We start from the raw sequence: 20489 nt of genomic DNA, 5'->3' as shown, positions 1-20489 counted from the left end.
TATGGGATTAGCATTAACATTCGGCGTTGGTGCAAAATTGATGGCTTTGGAATCCACCAAGTATTGAACAACATGCTTAAAGGCTTTACAACCCTCAATATTGTGCCCGGGAGCACCAGAATGGAACTCACACTTGACGTTCTCATCATAACTTGCAGGCCTCTGATCTGGTCTTAACGGAGCTAACGTCCTCAACTGTACCAACCCGAGATCCTTCAACTTCTTCAACAGAAGTGCATACGTTATGGGTGGCCTATCAAACTGGCGATCTGCCATCCTTCCCCTAACTTGGTACCCCGCCCTTTGTGTTCTCTGCTGAGGTGGCTGCTGTTGCTGTTGCTGTTGTGCGGGTTGATTACCAGCGGGAATTGTTACTGCAGCAGTATGCTGGTAGTAATAATCCCTACCGTGTCCTCTTTGGGCATACACAGCACTCGAGTCACCCTCTTTCTTGCGCTGACCATTTCCGAAGGGTTTCTTCACTCCAGACGACGGAGCATTTCCTTGTATTTTTCCCATTTTCAACCAGCTTTCAATCCTCTCACCAGCCACTACTATATCTGCAAAACCAGTAACTGGACATCCCACCATCCTCTCAGCAAAAGTCCCCTGAAGAGTACCCATGAACAAGTCTGACATCTCCCGATCCACTAATGGGGGTTGAACCCTGGCAACCAACTCTCTCCACCTTTGTGTATACTCTTTAAATCCCTCGTTCAGCTTTTGAGACATACCCTGCAACTGGGTACGGCTTGGTGCCATGTCAGCGTTAAATTGGTATTGTTTGAAGAAAGCCTCCCCAAATCCTGCCAGCTCTTTATATCTGACGATCTCAGCTTGGTGTACCACTCAAGAGACCCGCCAGATAAGCTATCCTGGAAAAAGTACATCCAGAGCTTCTGATCCATGGTGTAGGCAGATATCTTTCGAACAAAGGCCTAAATATGAGTTTCCGGGCAAGAACTTCCATTGTACTTATCAAACGTGGGCACCTTGAACTTCTGTGGGATCACAATCCCCCCAACCAGCCCCATATTTGTCATGTTAATAGTCCCAGGAGTGGTATGGCTTTCCAGAGCCCTGATCTTTTCTGCTAGTACCTGAATCTCTTTGTTCGGCGGTTGAACACCATACTGACCGAACTGCTCATTCAGCATAGAGAACGGATCCTCTTCTTTATCCTCCACAGCCCCAAAGAAAGGAGAAAACTGAGTTTCCTTCTGAGTGTTGCCAACATGACCTCGGCCACTGCCTGCAGCAAAACCAAGACCACCACCATTGTTGATGACTACACCACCATTAGTTGTCTTCTTTCTGGGATCGCCACCACCCCTAGAACACCCAGGACCATTATTGGAGTTACCCTCTTGATTATTGCCATTATTGGAAATCGAAGCCAGCTCAAGCTTCTCCACTTTCTCGGCGAGTGCTTTCTGCCCCAGGGCGAACCCTTGCATGGCGTTGATCAACTCACTCATCTTCTCTTTCAGCTCGAGCATGTCAGCGTTGGATGGATCCATCAGTCTGGGTTTGTTGCATCTGGTAAAGTATTTGTGCGGACGAGCTACGTGCAGAGGGATGACTCTGCGTGCACGAGCAATGATTCCTGTAACAATCAAACATGTTAGGAACCGACACCTGCAAAATAGAGGACAAGTTATTATGATTCGTGCATGAATGCAATGTCTATCCGTATGAGGAACATTTTGTCCTTCGATCCTGGCTTCATTGAGACGAATAATAATTCGACAGCAACATTCTGACATCAATCATCTGGCTTTGCCGTGCGGAACAGAAAATTGTGCTTTAGCAAAGATATCACCCGACCATGTGTGTGTTAAGTAAGTGTAACACGGAAAAGAAAATAAAGCTTTGAGATCAATCACTGAATGATAATAACCACTGTATAGCAAAAGTGTGCAACACGTGCGAGAATCATATATCATATCTAATACAAATCATACTTACAATCTTCCAGAATCGGAAAGAACTACGAGCAAGTGAATTCCATCAACATGCCTGACGGTAATCCAACACATGATAACAACTGGAATAAAAGTCTAATCCGAAGAAGGTCCCACAGAAGGCTCTGCATCATCAACCATCCCGGTAAACTCCATAGTGAACCTGAGCTCAGTGTTCTCCTGCTGAAGTCTTCCCACCTCCTTCTGATGAGTCTTCATCTGACGGAAATAATGGTCCCTCTCAGCAAGATAATGATCTCTCTCGGCCATAATCTTCGCTTTCTCTTCTTCCTTAACCCTCAGCTTCGCTTCCCACTCTATGGTAAGGGCTTTGGCTCTAGCTTCCCTCTGAGTCTTCACAAGGACTTGTCTCTTCTTTTCATCTTCAATGACCTTCAAAGCTCTAGCCAACTGCTCTTTGGTACGGTCGTGCTCATTCGTAGATGACTCTAAATCTTGGTTGATCTTGCAGTAATAGGCGGTGTCTTTCTCAAAATGCTTCACCTCCAGAGCATGTCTCTTAGCCTGGTCTTCTGCTTTCCCCTTGACTTCCTGATTAGCCAGGTGAATTCCAGAAACACTCATTTCTAACTCAGTCTTCTTTGCTTGCAGTTGATCTCTTGACCTCCTCATCTCAAGAAATTCTTCCATGCTAACAGAAGAGCGTGGCTCGTCAATCAACGGATACCAAAGATCACCCACAGGAAATGGCAGACGAGTGAGCTCAACCCTCTTTCTGAGCCAATCATCAAATGGAGGAAAAGACCTGTTATTAGCTCTACCAAAAGGAATCTTGCCTTTCCTTTGAATGTTGCGCCATGCATCAAACACTTGCTCCAACAATGACTGATTACCCTCAACCGGGAAGTAGAAAGACTCCTGAATCTCACGCTCGAGGGGAGGAACCTCCATAGCAAATCCCATTTGTCTCTTAAGAAGCGTCGGGTTATAATTAATACACCCTTGAACTCCTATAAGGGGCACATTGGGGAAACTCCCGCAGCTGTAAATGAAATCTCGTCCAACCACATCAATGTGAGTCCAAGCTATGTCCTTGGCTCGCAAACCCATCAACTTGGTTGCCCAATATACAGCATGGTCAAGAAAGACGAAGGCACCCTTGGAAGGCAAATATCCCATGAACCACTTATATAACAATTGAGCACAACATCTGACCAATCCTCCACGCCACTTCTCGTTCCGATTATGGACCGAATAATAAACATCCCCAATCAAGGTAGGAATGGGATTCTTCTGAGCAAACACCCGGATGGCATTAATATCCACAAAATTCTTCTGGTTAGGGAACAGAATAATTCCATAAATGCTTACGGCAAGCAAAGCACAAACAGTCTTCCAATTACCCAAAACAACATGTTCCTTGGCTTTGGCCTCCAAGAAACTCAGATGAAAACCGGGCAACTTTCCTTTCTCCTTCAAACCTTTCTTAGTCACTTCCGGGCTCAAATAAAGAGCACGAGAAATCTCAACAATATCAGGTTCTTACTTAGTAACATAAAAAGGAATCTGGTTTCTGACCCGAATGCCCAAAATACCGGCATAATCCTCCATCAAAGGTCCCAACAAATAGTCTGGGAAGACAAAACATCTCAAACCCGGATCATAAAACTGGAGAAGAGTATGGATGGCACTCATATCCCCATCTGTGAGCCTGAAAACCATCTTCGTAATACTGTCATAAGCCTCACGGAACATCCCCACATGGTCAGGCATGATCAATGCTATCATACCCTTCAACACGCTAATCTCTGGATCAAAGAAACTGTAGACAACATCATCTTTTAAGTCGGTCCTCATACCTGGAACAAGGATGTCTCTCAACCAGAATCTCAATCAAGAATGTACCCTGCATATGGATAGACATGAGTTAGATGCGGATAAATGCAAAATAGGAATGATGCAGATGCATGAATACAATTCATAGTGCCATCCTCCAAGACATCTGAACACCAATTGTACTGGATTCCGGTCTCAGAACTGATCACAACCATCTAAGGGATTAAGTAACCACAAATCCAACTCGGGGGTTCCGAAATAAACGGAACCGGAGGATACATCACCATCATCACAGGAAAGTCACTGAACGGATAGCAACAAGATCATCTGAACAAGTAACCCCAAATCTAACCCAGGGGATCCGAAATAAACGGAATCCGCTAATAAATACCACGAATAGAACTCCGGCGTGTCGGAAATAAACATCCATAAATACCATAGGTCAGAACTCAATGCATTTTGTATCTCACAAGGTGAGAACAAACCCAATCATCAATGATGAGTATCCAAACCTGAAACAAGAGACAAAGTTAGTTTATGTATATCCAATCAACACAACAAAACATAAGCAAACAATGGCATGAGATGAACTGAATCAAGATCACTCCAAGTCAGAAGTAGGGTCCTTCAAATGACCATCCAATAATGCATACTCCAATGATCCAAAATCAACCATAAACCCCCTGAAAACTCAAGTAGAACAAACTTGCACTCAAAACTTGCTCACAATGGTTTCATACCTCTTCAAACACTTCTTAAAGCCTCCAAAAGATGTGAGAACCCCAAATAAACTCCAACCAATGATCACAAGCCCCAAACAGAACCATATGAATCCCTAAACATCAATCACCAAGGCCAAAGATCCACCATACTTCTAATACCATTCAATTACTTTAAAAGCTCCAAACTAAGCCTAAATCACTTCAACAAGTCACCACAAGCCTCAAACCATTCCAAAGTTCATAAGTCAGTAGGATCATGCTTCTAAAATCATCTCTAATGAGTCACAAATCCAATTTATAAGCCCATCAATTCATCTCATACCAATAAGAACCTCCACTCCCTCAATTCTTTAGAAGTCTCCTTGAGAATTCACCTGTGTTCCCAACCTTCAAATAAGTACCAAATAAAGCATGATTTGAATGAACACACCAATCAAATGACTCAAGACTCACAAATCAGGGATCAAACCAATGCAAAAGAGGCAAAGGCTCAAACTACAAAGAAGACACCAAACCAAGTCAAAGAATGGACCAAGAGCAAACCCTAAAATTGGGTCAAAACCCTAGTACAAAGACAAGCTTCAAAACCTAACCAAATGACCAATCCAGGACCCATCCTTTTGCACATCACACATTCAAGCACTCCCTCTAATGCCCTCAAAATGACCAACATCAAATCCATGATCAAGTGCCTCATCTTGCCTATGTAATGTAATGACCAAAAATATGCACAAAATGAACTTCCAACTTAGAAAATTCATATCAAATCAGAAATGCATGCAATGACTTTGGTATTTTTTGTATACGTTCCTTATGCCATGAATGCTCAAAATGCAAAAGATCAAGTCCAGAATGATGCAAATGCTATGTGAACAAAAATGCACCAATTCAATGTCAAAAATGTGACACAAATTGTCACATTTTTCTCTATGTGTCAAAAATGATGATAACATGTGAGAAAAAATCCAAACCAGTGACCAATAATTCATGTCATGTATGAATGTCATGTATGCAAAAGATTGGATCAAAAGGTTCAAAGTTGAGGATTTCACAATACATTGAATGCACTAGGTCAATTTGGCACATAATTGATTCAAAAATTCCCACATAAATATCTAGACATAAAAATTTCTTGAATTTAACACCATAAAAAAGTAGACATGAATACAAAACTAGGAAAAAAAATTGGGACTCAATTGGACAATTTTTGGATTTTTTATGAATTAAACAAAATGACCAAAATAATGGAAATATCAAATAGAAAAAGGAGGGAAATGAATTATTTGAATTAATCAGGAAAAAACAAAGACCATTGGATCTGGCATGCATCTGAAATCAACGGTCCACGTTTAAACTAATGAAACACACCGTTTCATTAATCTAGTCATCCACCCAGTCAGCGTTCAACGCTCGCGTGGCCTTGGTCAAACGAATCTCCTCCAATCACTCTTCCACGCGTTGAGCCACATGGCGCACACTCAGCCAAACCCTAATTACAACACAAACGCCGGAGCTCCACTCCGGTCGTCTTCCCCGGCGAGTCCCCGATGGCTCCCACGGCGGCGCCACCCTAAAAATTTCCAGAAATTCACCAGACCACCACCATTCCACTCATTTTTCCATTCTGATTCCAAATATCACCTTAGATTCTCCTAATTCTTCCTAGGTTTTGCAATTCGAAGAGAATAAGTTTTCAGATCCAAACTTCCAGTCACAATGAAATCCTTAATACTCACTCAATCTCAATTCTAATCATATATTCATGACCTACATAACAAGATCTTCAATTCTATAACCTAACATCAGCAAAAGGAGAGAGTGAAAATGGAGTCACCTGGAAATGGAGATCTCTGAAATCGCAATCTCATGAGCTCAGCTGCTCCAGATCAACTCCTGTAAACTTCTTTTGAAGCTTTATGCAAAAAGAAATGGCTGAAACCTCTTGAATGCGCCTCAATTTCCAAATCCGATCATCATGATAATGCACTTGAACTGCTTGATTTCTTGAGGAATTACACCAAACGATGGATGATTCTTGCTCAGTGAAGTATGAGGATCAAGAATCTGCAATAATCTTTGAGGTTTGTGTGGAGAAAATGCAAATTCGAAGAGAGATTTTGAGAGAGTTTCTTGAATTCTAGATCTGAAATGGCAGTTATGAGGCTTGTGATTAGGGTTTCACTACTTATACTCCTTGCTAATGACACTGATAATCATTTTATCCATCTACTAATCATGATTAGTGAGTTATTATGCAAATTGCAAAAAATGCAAATTGAGTTCCCATGGCCATAATGCACGTGCTCAGCCCCATGCTAGGATCTTAATCCACTCAAGAGCAACCAAGGGTCAGGATTTGAAGGTTGTTTTGCTTACATCTCAAGCCAAGAATGAATGGTGAAGATTTGCTTCATTTTGAACATGTGTGAAACAAGGAACATACACGCCTCTTTCATGCATGGCAAGGGTTCATTTTTACTCAAATATGGTCTATGAAGAAAGCTGAACTGAAGCCTTGCTTTGGTTCTTTGTGAATTTTGATTTGTAGCATGATATCATCCTTAGAACAAATGTGAAATAATATGACTTTTGACCATGATCCCTTGAGACTTAGCTTGCACAATTGAGTCAAATGATGTCATTTTAAGATGCCTTGAACATGAGAAGCACTTTGCAAAAAGAATGAACCAATTTGAAGCATCATATCAAAAATTATGTCATTTTGAATTTCCATGCACCCCTTGTGATCAAATGACCATAACTCCTCAACCATTCATCATATGTTCATGAATTAGGACTTTTTGCAAAGGGGAGACAAAGATATACAACTTTCATGTTCACAAAAAATCCATTTGAAACATCTTTGATATTGAAAAGTCAAGTTGAAAGTGGACCAAAAACTTGCCAAATTTGGAAACTTTGAATTATAGGTCATTTTCCATTTTTAGTAACTTTTGCCATGACTCTTGAATCTTCAAGATGGATGTTTAGAATGATGAATAGACCCCATTTGAACATGATTGAGGTGTCTCAACTCATTTCCCCACCTCATAGCCCTCAGTTGACTGCACAGTTGACTTTTGGTCCTCAGATGACCTTGAAATGTCTTGATCAACTTGAGCCTCTACCACTTGGTGAAATTGCTTCAGAATGAAACCCTAGCTCATGTAAGCTCCTTATAATAATCATATGATCCTCATCCCAAGAAAATACCTCATCTCTTTGAGAAACCCTAGTTAGAAGAACTGCATTGATTAGGGTTGACCAGAGGTCACAACCCTAATCCAGAGGAACTTGAAGATGAACTTTGAAACCCTTGATGATGACCGAACCATGATGGTGGTGATATATCCTTGCAGATAATATGATGCTCAAAACCTTTGAAGAATCAAGAAACCCTAATTGGAGCCCATACCCTCAAATGGTTGATGATCAATTCATAGAGACCCTTAGGCTTGAATCACCTAACTTCCCCATATTTTGAAAAGACTTTGGAGGATGACCTTCTCATTTTGATATGAGATGCAAAATGCAATGCCTAATGCCCTAAAACATGAAATGCAATTCCCCAAACTAGTCTCAAGAAGAGGAGGGCAAATTTTGAGGTGTTACACTTTCCCATTACTTCTTTGTGATGCTTTGTTTCAAACTTTCGATTTCATCTGTATTTACATACATGTTGTAAGAATGGCATCATGGCACCACCTTAGGGGAACATTTTTGTAAGACAATTATCCTTTGTTTAGCTTAGATCACTTTTCACACACACAAGGCTTTCTCTTGGGCTACCTTACAATGAGCCCCTTTATTTTCTTGTTGGTTACTTTGCATTCATGTTGCATAAGCCAAGTTTCTCAATTAAAAAAACAAACCCTTGATCCAACGTCAAGTGGCATTTTCTTAATCAAATTTAAAACACTTAGTAACTATGATTAGTGTTGTGCGCCACGAGCCTTAAGTGGTGGAGAATGAGTGAGAATGTAGCATTCCTACCCTCACTCTGATTATTTTGGACGCAAGACGCTTGACTTGCTGTCTAGAATATTCACCTCCGCCCCTAGACTTTAGTGCAATCTAATCACAAACATTCTTTTCATAAACCCTTGTTTAAGGTAAAATCAACATAACTCATCAAACCTAATTTTTTGTGCCTTAAGGCACCCACACCGAAAACCCTTTTCTCAAAGGTAAAATCAACTAACACATAAACATTATCTACTATGAACTACGGAGCTTTGATTCCTCATCCCCGATGAGTGATAGGTAGGCACAAGGGCCACAATCCATGGCGAGAACCATAATAAAAGACCCAAAATCCCTCTATTTCACAAACACATTCTTTTGAAAATAAAGCAATAACGAGATAAATCCTCGCGTACGTAAACAACCTAAATGGTTCCCATGGGGTACCATGGACCTGAGGGGTGTTAATACCTTCCCCTTGCGTAATCGACTTTCGGACCCAAATCTCGGTTGCGAGACCGATTCTTTATCCCTTTTTAGAGCTTCCCGTGCGTATATATTTTTGAGGGTTTTATCAACTATTTCCCCTTGCCTCTTCGATAGAGGCACATAAATAAAATTTGGTGGCGACTCTTCTGATTTTTCCTTCTCCTCTTTGTGGAGACAATTCCTTTATTCAGTCTGTCCAGTTCACTTGCTCTGCAACCCTGATATCGAACACCATGTCAATCCCCGTGCTTTGCTAAGCCTTTTCTTTTTGATTTAAACACCACCCCCAATCATATCTTTTTCTAAGTCTTTGTCCTCTGAACTACGGAGCTCTGACTTACTTATTGCACTATAAGGATACGTAGGCACGAGTATACGAATCCTTGGCAAGAAAATTTATTTCTTTTCTTTGTCCTCCCCGGTTCCACGAACTAAAAGGCTCTGACTTTCGCATTTCACTATGAGAATATATAGGCATGAGGGTCACATTCCTCCTCGAGCACCCCCTTTTCTTAACCCCTTTCTCTTTTGTAGGCACATAAAGATTATAACACCCATCCAAGCAAGAACATTCAAATTGGTTCCCATGGAATCCATGGATGTGAGGGGTGCTAATACCTTCCCCTTGCATAATCGACTTTTGTACTCATTTTTATGTTTCTCGTGAGTTTTATCAATATTTTCCCTTCCCTCTTTTGGGATAAATAAAGTCCGATGGTGACTCTATTGTACCTTTGAGTGTGCGATGCATTTAGTGTGTACACCAATCTCAGTCATCTACCTTCACTATTGTGATGATGAAGTTTCTTTTGGATCATTTGTTCAGATCTAGTGTTAAACTTGCAATCTAAAGAAAAAAACATAAACAGCCACAAACTTGTTTATTAAAGAAAATTGAGATCTTCATGGAAATTTTATGCTTGAGTAGCTACTTCCTCTTGGTATGGTCTTGAATAAAATAAAATAAATTCTGCAAAACAAAAACTAATTAAAAGTAATGGGTTACCTCCCATCCAACGCTTCTTTTCCATCAATAGCTTGACATCTCAGGCTCAAAACACGTCAAGTGCAAGGGATACCCTCACGCCGGTGAAAACTCCTTTTCTTATTCTCTTTTGAACTTCACTAACTTTATATTTGAATTTATAGCGTTTCTCAAGATCTTCCATATATGGTGTCCATTGATATACATTAAACACCACTTTTCCTTGTTGAACTTCAAAGTTAATTCACATGGAATGAAGTTGATGCTCGATCCTAAGTCACATAAAGCATGTGGAATTTTCATCCCCCTAATGATGCAAGTGATTTTGACCTCCCATGGATCCTTCATCTTTGGTGGAACTTCTGAGAGTTTTGTTGTCTCCTCTTTCTCTGTCATGTTGACTTGTTCTTGAGTAAACTTTGGTTTTCCACCTTTCAGCAATACCTGTATAAACTTAGAAAACTTGGGAATTAACTTTAAAACTTCATAAAAAGAGATACTTACCTGAAGTTGTCTCAACACTTCTTTAAAATTTTCAAACATTTCAACCTCATCCTCATATACTAGCTTCTTCTTAATGATGGGGTATGGTAGTTTTATGCAATCTGGTAAAGGTGGGTTTGGTTCATTCAGAATTTAATCCTTTGTTCTCTTCCAAGGAGAATTTGTATTAATGAGTTAATCAATGGTGACTCCTCTTTCCTCTTCGTCACCTTTATTTCCACTCTCCTCCTTTTCAATTTCACCTTCCTTTTCCCCAATTTTATTCTCTTTAACCATTTCAGCTTCCTCCTTTCTAGTAATCACCCCACAATCAGTTTCCACAACCTTGCATCTTTCATTCTTAGGGTTATCAACGGTGTTACCGGTGAATCCTCCATTTGATGTTGGTAACAAATCTATTTTCATGGATAATTGACCAATCTAAGTCTCCAGATTCTTGATTGACGCATCATGGTTTATGCTCAAAATTTCATGGTTCCTAGTTACCTGCTTAAAGCTACTTTGAGTAACTTTAATGAAATTCTGCAAGGTCTCTTCCAACTGTGATGACTTCCTTTGAAATAGAGCTTTTTGGCTTTGTTTCATCCCTTGGTGGGTAGTTAAATTCATATTATTTTTCCAACAAAAATTTGGGTGATCTTTTTGACCTGGATTGTATGTGTTGGGATACGGGTTATTCTTTTGAAAATTAGCAAACTGGACCTCCTCACTTGTTCCTTCCAACAAACACCTTCCATTCACATGTTCTCCTCCATATAAATCACATCTAAGCGCATATACCTGGCTCACATTAGCTCTACCTAGGCTTCCTTCAGCTAGCTTTTTATTCAACAATTCAATTTGAACCAAAAGAGCAGTATTGGTATCAAGAGGTAACATGCCTTTAGGCGTGCCCACATTTTCAAGCTTAACCTACCTCACTTTTTGAACGGTACTTATTCATACACATCTTCTCAATGAGGTCTTTTACTTATGGTTTGATCATTTGGTGGATAGTACCTCCCATGAAAGCATCCAATAATATGTGAGTTTGACTATTGGCACCTTTGATGAAGTTTTGCATCTGCTCCATATTATTCATGTTGTGATTTGGGCATCTGCGCAAAAAAATCTTAAATATTTCCCAAGCATCATAAAGTGACTCAATTTCCTACTGCTCACAATTAACATTTTCTGCTCGGCGCTCGGTAAACTGTGTAGTAGTAAAAATTCGTTCAAGGAATTTATCTTCCAATTCCTTCCAAGTCCGGATTGTTCCATTCGGAAGGCAAAGTAACCAATCTTGCATCCTTCTAATCAGTGAGAACCCAAATAACCTCAATTTAACCTTGTCTTCAGTGACATCAGTAGGTTTGCACATTTAAGTTGTTTCATAGAAGCGTGCAAGATGTGCCCATGGGTCTCTAATCGCACTCCCGGTGAATGAATTTTCTCTTAAACCTGAAAGTACATAATTTTTAATATCAAAGTTAGTAGAGTCTACCGGTACAAACCCCCTAGAAACCTATCCTTCATCGGTCTGTTTACAGTAGTCCCCCATAGTTAACGGTTGTGCAACTGCCTTGACTTCTTCTTCAGAGTCAGAAGAACTTGATAATTGCTCTTCTTCTGGTCTTCCTCCGTCCAGAGCTACTTCTCTAATTTATTTTCTGAGGGCATGTGTGGTTCTTTCAATTTATGGATCCAATGGAATTAATGGTAATATTAAACTACACACACAAAAATAGAAAATACCTTAGTAGCACTATGATAAACAAGAAATTAAAAAGACTAAAAAAAATTGCACAAACGTCGCCTTGTTGAAAAATCAAAAGTCCCCGGAAACGGAGTAAAAAACTTGATGACTTCTCGGCAGGTGTATCGATAATGTTGAAGTAATTGAAAGATCGAATACTTCCTCCAAGCAATACAAAATGTGTGTAATTTATAAAAACTAGTAAAAAGGGGGTGTTTTCGAGTTTCAGTGCGAAAAGTAAAACGAGAAAATAATGTCACGAAAGCGGTCAGGTTGTGTTGTAGAATCCTTTATTCCTCTCTTGTTAATGTTTGATGCCCTGTATGAATTATCTAATCACTATAACCTCATAGCAAGTTAACAAAATCTCTATAGTTGATTCGTCATGAAATAACTCACTAACCACTACTCGAAGCTTTCTATCCCTAGTCAGCTAGCATAAGCAGGGTTAGGCGATGTATGGAACGTTATTTTCTCTATGCCACTACTCGGGGTCTCATATCCCTATTCAACCAGCGTAAGTACAACAATTATCCTAGGTCCAACACATAGACTAATGGTCAATATTCCTTATGTGCCCAAAATTAGATTAAAATAGTATCTCACATAAAATGCATTACGAACAAGAAGCAATTGAATAAAAATATAGATCAATAGGTTCATACAGTAGTCAAATCAACATAGAATCCAACAATTGAGAAACAGGTACATCATAAGAAACCTAACCTAGAAGAATTTAACTACTCATAGTGTAATTAAAAATACCATAATTGATAAACAAAGATAACATAAGAAGTCCCTTGAAGAGATGGCCTCCAATGGCTTCAAATCCTCCAAAAATCACCATTTATGCTCTCTAATTCGTGCTTCGATCTCCAATTTTTGTGACACTTGTAAAAGTACATAAATTCCCCATTTAAAGGCATTAGAATGGACTAGAACACTGAAGCTAGCGATAATATACCTGAACACATCGCATGCTCGAACATACAACAGAGTCGCCATCGAACTTTATTTATTCCCGGAGGAAATGGAAAACGTCGATAAAACTCGGGGGAAAGAGAATATTGGGTAAGGAAGTCGGTTATGCAAGGGGAAGGTATTAGCACCCCTAACATCCTTTTCTCGAATGGGTGTTATATCTAAGGTTACTCACGAAAGAATAAGGGAAAAAAGAAAAGAATAGATAAAGTGCTCAGTGAGGATTGGGGCCCTCATGCCTACGTATCCTTATAATGCAATAAGGAATTCAGAGCTCCGTAGTTCATATAACTAATGATAGAAGATGAAAAGAATTGTAATCTTAAATATGGTATGAGCCAAAGGATAATATGTTTTGAACTCCAAAAATGGAAGAAAGTTGAACCCAAGAGTAAAACTGGTATAGACTAAGGCATGTAGGGGCAGAGGTATACCCACTGTATTATCTCATCGAAAAGAATGAAATAAGTGTTCGGCATAAAGGAAAACATCTCTTGGTTCACAAGCTGACACTGGATGAAGCTCAGAGAAATAGTGTATTTGGCTCAAAGGTAGATTATATCACGTGGAATGAATGAAGGTAGAATATGAATGCATCATGAAGATGAATGGGAAGATAGGGGGATAATTATGATTGTGCTCGCCAAGTATTTGCATCCTCGTGCCTACGTATTCTCACTGTGCAATGAGAAAGTCAAAGCATTTGTAGTTCGTGGAACCACAAAAACCAAGGGAAGATAAGAAAGTGTTTACCTAGGAAAATAGGACTAACAAGACAAACAACTTCAATGGTGTGACTGAAGTGATGAACAATATAACTTTCACCAATAGAATGGTAACAATGGGAACCCATAATGGCAAATTGGCTTTGAATCCAAGAGTAAAAAGGTGCAGACTAAGATGTGGAGGGACCTACGCATACCCATTGTATTTTCTTACCAAAAATAATGAATTAGGTGTTTGGAATCTGTAAGACCCTAATTTTGACCCTAAGATCCCTCATGGCATCATATCATTGCTCATTGCATTGCCTCAAGGATCATAGCATGTGTGGCTCCTTAACCTTTGGGTTGGGACTTGTTGAGTTGGTTTGAGACCACCAAGCATGCTTGAATTGTATATTATTGCTTTTCTTATTTTGTTTACTAACCAAAAGCATAAAAATATGTCACTAACTTGTTTTATTTTGAATCTTAAGCAATCATGAGATCCCTTGCTCCTAGGAGGCCCCTATGCTCAATGAAGTGGCTAGATGAGGATGAAAGCAAGCATGACAATGGTTCCAAAAGTTCTCCATCATCATATATATCTCCCAAGTATCTCAATTTTCCAATTTGATCAAGATAAACCAAAGGGCTTGAGGATTGTTTCCCAAAGAAAGCCTAATTCATATGTGTATTGACTGTGCCGTGCTCATGAAGCAACCTCAACTTATGATCAAATAAAATCAAGGGAAGTTCTTTAATTCATTATTTTATGCATATATGAGCCTATGTGAGTGTCCTCAATCATTCATTCAACAAGATTTGAAGTTTGGACTTGAGAAGTTGACGAGTCAAGTCATCTAACTAAATTGAAATCCACTGACACCTAACTTTTGATGTGTTTGTCAAATGAAGATGACCCCAAGAGAAACAATGTTCTTAAGAATCATCTGAACAACTTTGATGTTCATCAAAAATTAATTTGAAACTTGGAAGGTCATCATTAATTTTAAAACATTATAGGTCATTTTGACTGAAACCCTAATTTTGGGTCAACTTCCCAAGGACCTAACTCACTCATTTTTTATGATTTTTAGGTGAGACTAATTGAATTGGAAAGCTTAATATGTCTAATTCAATTGTTATTTTGGACAAAATTTCACAATCCTAAAATAAACACATGTGATAATACAAAACATTATAGGTCACTTTGGACCAAAGCCATTGAATCTTGAAAATGTCCAACTTTAAGTGCCCATAACTTTCTCATCAAAAATCCAAATGATTTAAGTCCAAATGGATCAACTTGAACATATCTACAACTTTTATGTTGGAGGTTTTTCCATTTGAGACTTCCATCTCTGAAATAGAAGGGCTTGAAGTTGGTCACTTTTGGCAAATTTTTCAAAGACATGTTTTGTACATCTAACTTCATGACCAGTTTTCATAAATTTCCAAACTCCAAATGGATTTTTTTCCAACATAAATTTTGTTCCTTATGTCAAGACCTTTCCAACCATTACTCACATGCCTATGTTTGTATTTTCTGTGTATGACTTTCGAAGAGGGGAACATTTATGATCATTTAATCATTTCACATGAAATCTTCATGCATAAGCAAACGCCATTCAAATTGCACGTCCAAACTTGCTTCAAATGAGCTCAGCATTCATTTCCAATTGCTTTTGGGCCTCACATGCGCCTGTACAGGCCCATGCATGGAGGACCCAAACCTTCATGCACACGGTTTTGGCACTCCATTTGCTTGCATTCCATCTATAAATAGCATGCCTACTTCATTCAAATCTCATCCTTGAATCAACATGAAGCTCTGCAGAAATTGAATCCCAGCCACACTAGAGGAATTTTGATTTCATTTTCTCAAATTCAAACTTGAATTTCAACTTCCCTGGTTGATCTTCAGTTTATAATTCCTAAGCCTATCATCATCACCATCTCAAGAGCAAGCTGCAAGCAAGAATTTGGTTGGATCGTGCTCATCGAAGTTGCACTTCAAAGGTTTACATCTCAACTGTTTTGATTCGAATCTCATCATACATTGTGTTTTGCTTGTGTTTGTTTGGTTCTTTGAAGTCCTCGTGTGAGAGGCAAGCCAATGGTGGCTTTAATTTTGTGAATTGATGCATTTCAGATTGATTACCTGAATTTTCCATCTCAGATTTCTCCTTCCATAGGGATCTTGAGGATAATCCAAGGTTACAGGGGTGATGTACATCACCCCAGCTTTAATTTGGTATAAGGCACGTGTAGTTTGATTGAGGTTGCAAAACCTACTACTGGTGGTGGGTCTCTGTTTTCTCACCGGAGAAGACGGTGGTTTCCACCACCGTCCCCACGTGGATGAGTTCTGGCCTTTGGATCTCACTTCTCCGTTCTAATCGTGGCCATGCATTATGTTTACTATTTTTAATCCAACGTGTGATACTGTTGACTAATGATCACCATACGCGCGTGCCTCATGGCCTTTGGATTGTCCACGTCAATTAATGAAAGTGGATCCAAGCGCTGTGGATTTTCCAATTTTTTTAATTTCTGTTTTATTTTCTTTTATTTCATTTATTTTCAAAAATTCATAACTCTTTTATTTGGAATCACAAAAATATGGGAGCAATTGCAAAAAAATTCTTTTAAAATCTAGTTTCATAATATGATTTTTAATTATTTTTGTGATTCCATTTAATATTTTTTGTGAATTATTTTGTTTTTGATAGTTTTTAATTCATTTTAATTACTTTTAGATGTTCAAAAATTCCAAAAATATTTTCTTAACACATTTGGATCATGATAAGTCTATGAAAATATTCTCATCAATTTCTTAATTGATTTGAGATTTATTTGAGATTTTAATTCATTTGTGTTATATTTTAATGCTTTTAATTGATTTTAAAATAGTTTCTGGTTTCAAAAAATGTTGAGAAAATTTGTCAAACATTGTTTGACCATGTTAGACTCATGATGATTCAATTGGACTTATCCAAGTTGATTTGAATTGAATTTGAAGTTTGACCATGCTTTATTCATTTTTATTTTATGTATTATTTTAATTCCAAAAGATACCAAAAATATGTTTGACCTTTCTTGACATTTCATCTTCATCTCACTTCTGTTTACCATTGATTGATGTTGATTCCATTCACATTTGATCATTGTGTTTTGGTAATGTCATTTTGAGTTTTCATTTTGTACATTTCATCTTCATCTCTTTTCTTCTTCTTTTTCTTTTGACCAATGAGTTAATGATTTGTGGTTAGCCTTGACATATGAGAGGCTTAACCTTCTTTGATCCAAATCAAATTCAACTTGATCAAAGATCAAGTGAATTGCTTTGTGTCCAAGATAGGTTGCTTCTTGGTCAAGCAAAAAACCTGAAATCCATACAAGGTCTTTCTTCTTTTCTTTTGGCATGACAAGTTGTAGGAGCTTGGCTTACTAGTCATGATCTCTAACTTGTGTTTATTTACCTATAGTTTTATTGATCGGCCTCAGATAGGTGTGACTACTACATTAGTCCACTTACGTTTGCTTAACATAGCGCTAAATTGCCTTATGGCACACTAATTACTAATTACTAACTTTTAATTCAAGCATTTAATTCTTGCAATTTACTTTAATGAAATTTAATTTCTTGCTCATTTATTCATATTGTCTTTTCCTTTTGCTCATTTGAGCTCATGTTTATGTTTATGCTATTTTCCTTTTGCTCACTTGAGCACATTATTGTGTAAATATGTTATTGCCTTGTGCTTGTTTTGTCTTTGTTTGTGTGAACCCAATGCAAAAAGGAGAAAGGACTTAGAATTAGGACCTCACCAATGCTTAATGGAGTTCAAGAGCAACTAGGCCTCATGCCTTTAGAATGCTAATTTTGTTGAAGAGCAACTAGGCCTCATGCCTTTAGAATGCTTAATCTTAAAGTTGTCTTCAAAGGACCCCTAATCCAAAACTATTTCTTTGTCCATTCCTCTTATTGCATTGTGAACTTTTTGATTGTTTGTTCTTGTGTGATAGGGATTCCAAACTTGAGATAGTAAGAAGGACCATTGTCATGAATAACCAAGTTAAGAGAAAGACAAGCCAATTGGAGATCCTAGGAGCTTGAACATTTAATTGTTTTGATTGCTTGTTGCTTGCTAAGTCCAAAGGAAAGGAGCATCTTGAATCATCTTTATGATCTCAAGAAAGGAACTCCAAGGGTTTTATCTCTTCTCTCATCTTTGCATGTTTAGGACTAGCCCTTCTCTTCTTCTCTCCACTCTAACCCAAGCCAAACTCATTTTGCAAACATTGACATGGTTTTCAAAATTAGAAACCTAGGCCATGTGCCATTGATTTTCCAAACTTCTTTTCATTAATATTATGTTGAGTGAAACTTAAGTCAACTTTGACTTCATTTTGTGAATACTTCTAATTTATAAATACAACTCACTTCAAATTGCTTTTGTGGTTCCAATGGCCACCTTTGTTAAAACCTTTTCATAAACATTAGCCATAGGTTTGAGTTATCATAGTGGTTGATGTAAACCTCACCTCATCCTTAGTGATTGGACTATAAGTCTTCCATACTTATTATAGGGTGGATCCCTCACTAGTATGTTGAATCTCTCCTCACATGGTGGATTATTGGTTTAGGTTGAGTTTTCTCCCTTTGATAACAAAAGACCTTAAGGCTTTTGACCAAATCAATGCACCAATATTTTGAGATTTTTTACCCCGAACTACGAGGTTTTGATCCTACCTTTGTGATGGTACGTAGGCAATGGGTTTATCCATTCAAACAATAAAATTGTATATAATTTGTATATTCTTTTCTCATCTCACCAATCATGTTTACACAAATCTTTTCACAAATACCAACCTACAGTACACTTTGCAAAAAGGGCTTCCTTAGAGTACTAAGGATGTTTTGGGTGCTTAAACCCTTCCCATTGCTTAACCAACCCCCTTAACCAGATCTCTGATATTTTTATTAGTTTTTGATTTGATAAAACTTCTCAGTTTTTGTTCGCTTTCTAACCTTTCCTTTGGATAAATAGAAGTGCGGTGGCGACTCGAATTGTATGCTTACTTTTGATTTAGCCAATAAATCTAAAGGTAACAAATACCCCACTACAACATCGAGGCAAACATCTCTTGGTTCACAAGATGGACAAATGTCCTAAAAGGATGGGTATGGGACCCACGAGAAAGTGTTATTGGGTGGGAGGAAAAGTATATAACTTATTGGGGTATAATCAATTGAGACCAAAGAAGAAATGGTATCTTGGATCCATGAAGGAAATAACCCTGAACCAAAGAGTAAAGGCATATTGGCCACACAAAAAGAAGGAATAAAGTGTTTTATATCAAGGCAAACATCTCTTGGTTCACAAGGTGAACTTTGATTAAGTAGTCCTAAAATGATGTGTATGGAATCCAAGGAAAAGGTATTTGATCTTAAAAAGATGGTATTGATTGATGAAGAGTTAAGAATCGCTGAATAAGGTAGGATCAATAAATAAGGTAGCTCGCGGAGAATATGAATCCTCCTGCCTACGTATTCTCACTGTGCAATGAGAAAGTTAGAGCTTTCATAGTTCAGCCTACTAAGGTTAACAGTAAGATGATTGAGGAAAAAGAAGTGACTGATAATTGATGGAATATGAAGGAGACTTGATAGTCATTAGATACGAACCACACTAAAGTCTATGAGTAAAGTGAATACGATGAGCAACTGGATGCGTCCCATACCCAAAGATATCCATAATGAGATAATGGAATTCTCCACTCTCATTCATTCTTTACTACTTAAGGCTCGTGGCATGTCATTCTTATCCTAACTTTCAAGTTGTTGGAGAAGAGTCCTTGTTGCTCCATGTGATGAAGAAGGCCTTATCAATCATTTGATTCACATTGCATTAAAGTCTATGAATAGAGGTGAATACGATGAGCAACTGAGTCATGCATCCCGTACCCAAAGATATTCAGAATGAGTTAATATAATTTTCCACTCTCATTTATTCTCTATTTCTTAAGGCTCATGGAATACAACCTGAATTATGATTGATAAGTTGTTGATAGAGTCTTCTACTTGTTAGATTGTTGCTTTCCAAAGGGAGATACTTGACAATCATATGATTTGAGTTGTGCTAAAGTTTATGAATATAGGTGAATACGATGAGAAACTGGGTCATGTGTCCCGTACCCAAAGATAAATTCTGGCTTGATGAACTTGAATTGAGGTGAGTACAAACTTTGATTGTTGATGGAGGGAGACTCTTGATCACATTTAGATATTTATGAGCATACTAAGCCTTGATTGATCAATCCCTTGAACTTCTTGATGCCAAAACCCTAACTTGTAAACAAAGCAAAGCAAGACATTTATTTTTGGTATTTTTGTGGGGTTAGCAAAGCATAAGGATATACACAAAAGTATTTGATGACCTTGATGTTATGAAAATGATACAAATGATAAGGGATCTTAGGGGTTAAAATTAGGGTACTACAGCTTTGAATATGAAATTGGATTAATTTGTGTTGATGATGGACATGGTTTCTTTGAGGATGATACTCATAGTTTTTGATATGTAGGTTCAAGATATGCATGGATAATGGAAGTGTAGAAGTATGAAGACAAGGGATTCC

The sequence above is a fragment of the Lathyrus oleraceus genome, chromosome 3, assembly GCF_024323335.1.
Source record: "Lathyrus oleraceus cultivar Zhongwan6 chromosome 3, CAAS_Psat_ZW6_1.0, whole genome shotgun sequence".
Classification (NCBI taxonomy): domain Eukaryota; kingdom Viridiplantae; phylum Streptophyta; class Magnoliopsida; order Fabales; family Fabaceae; genus Lathyrus; species Lathyrus oleraceus.
This window is presented reverse-complemented; position numbering follows the sequence as displayed.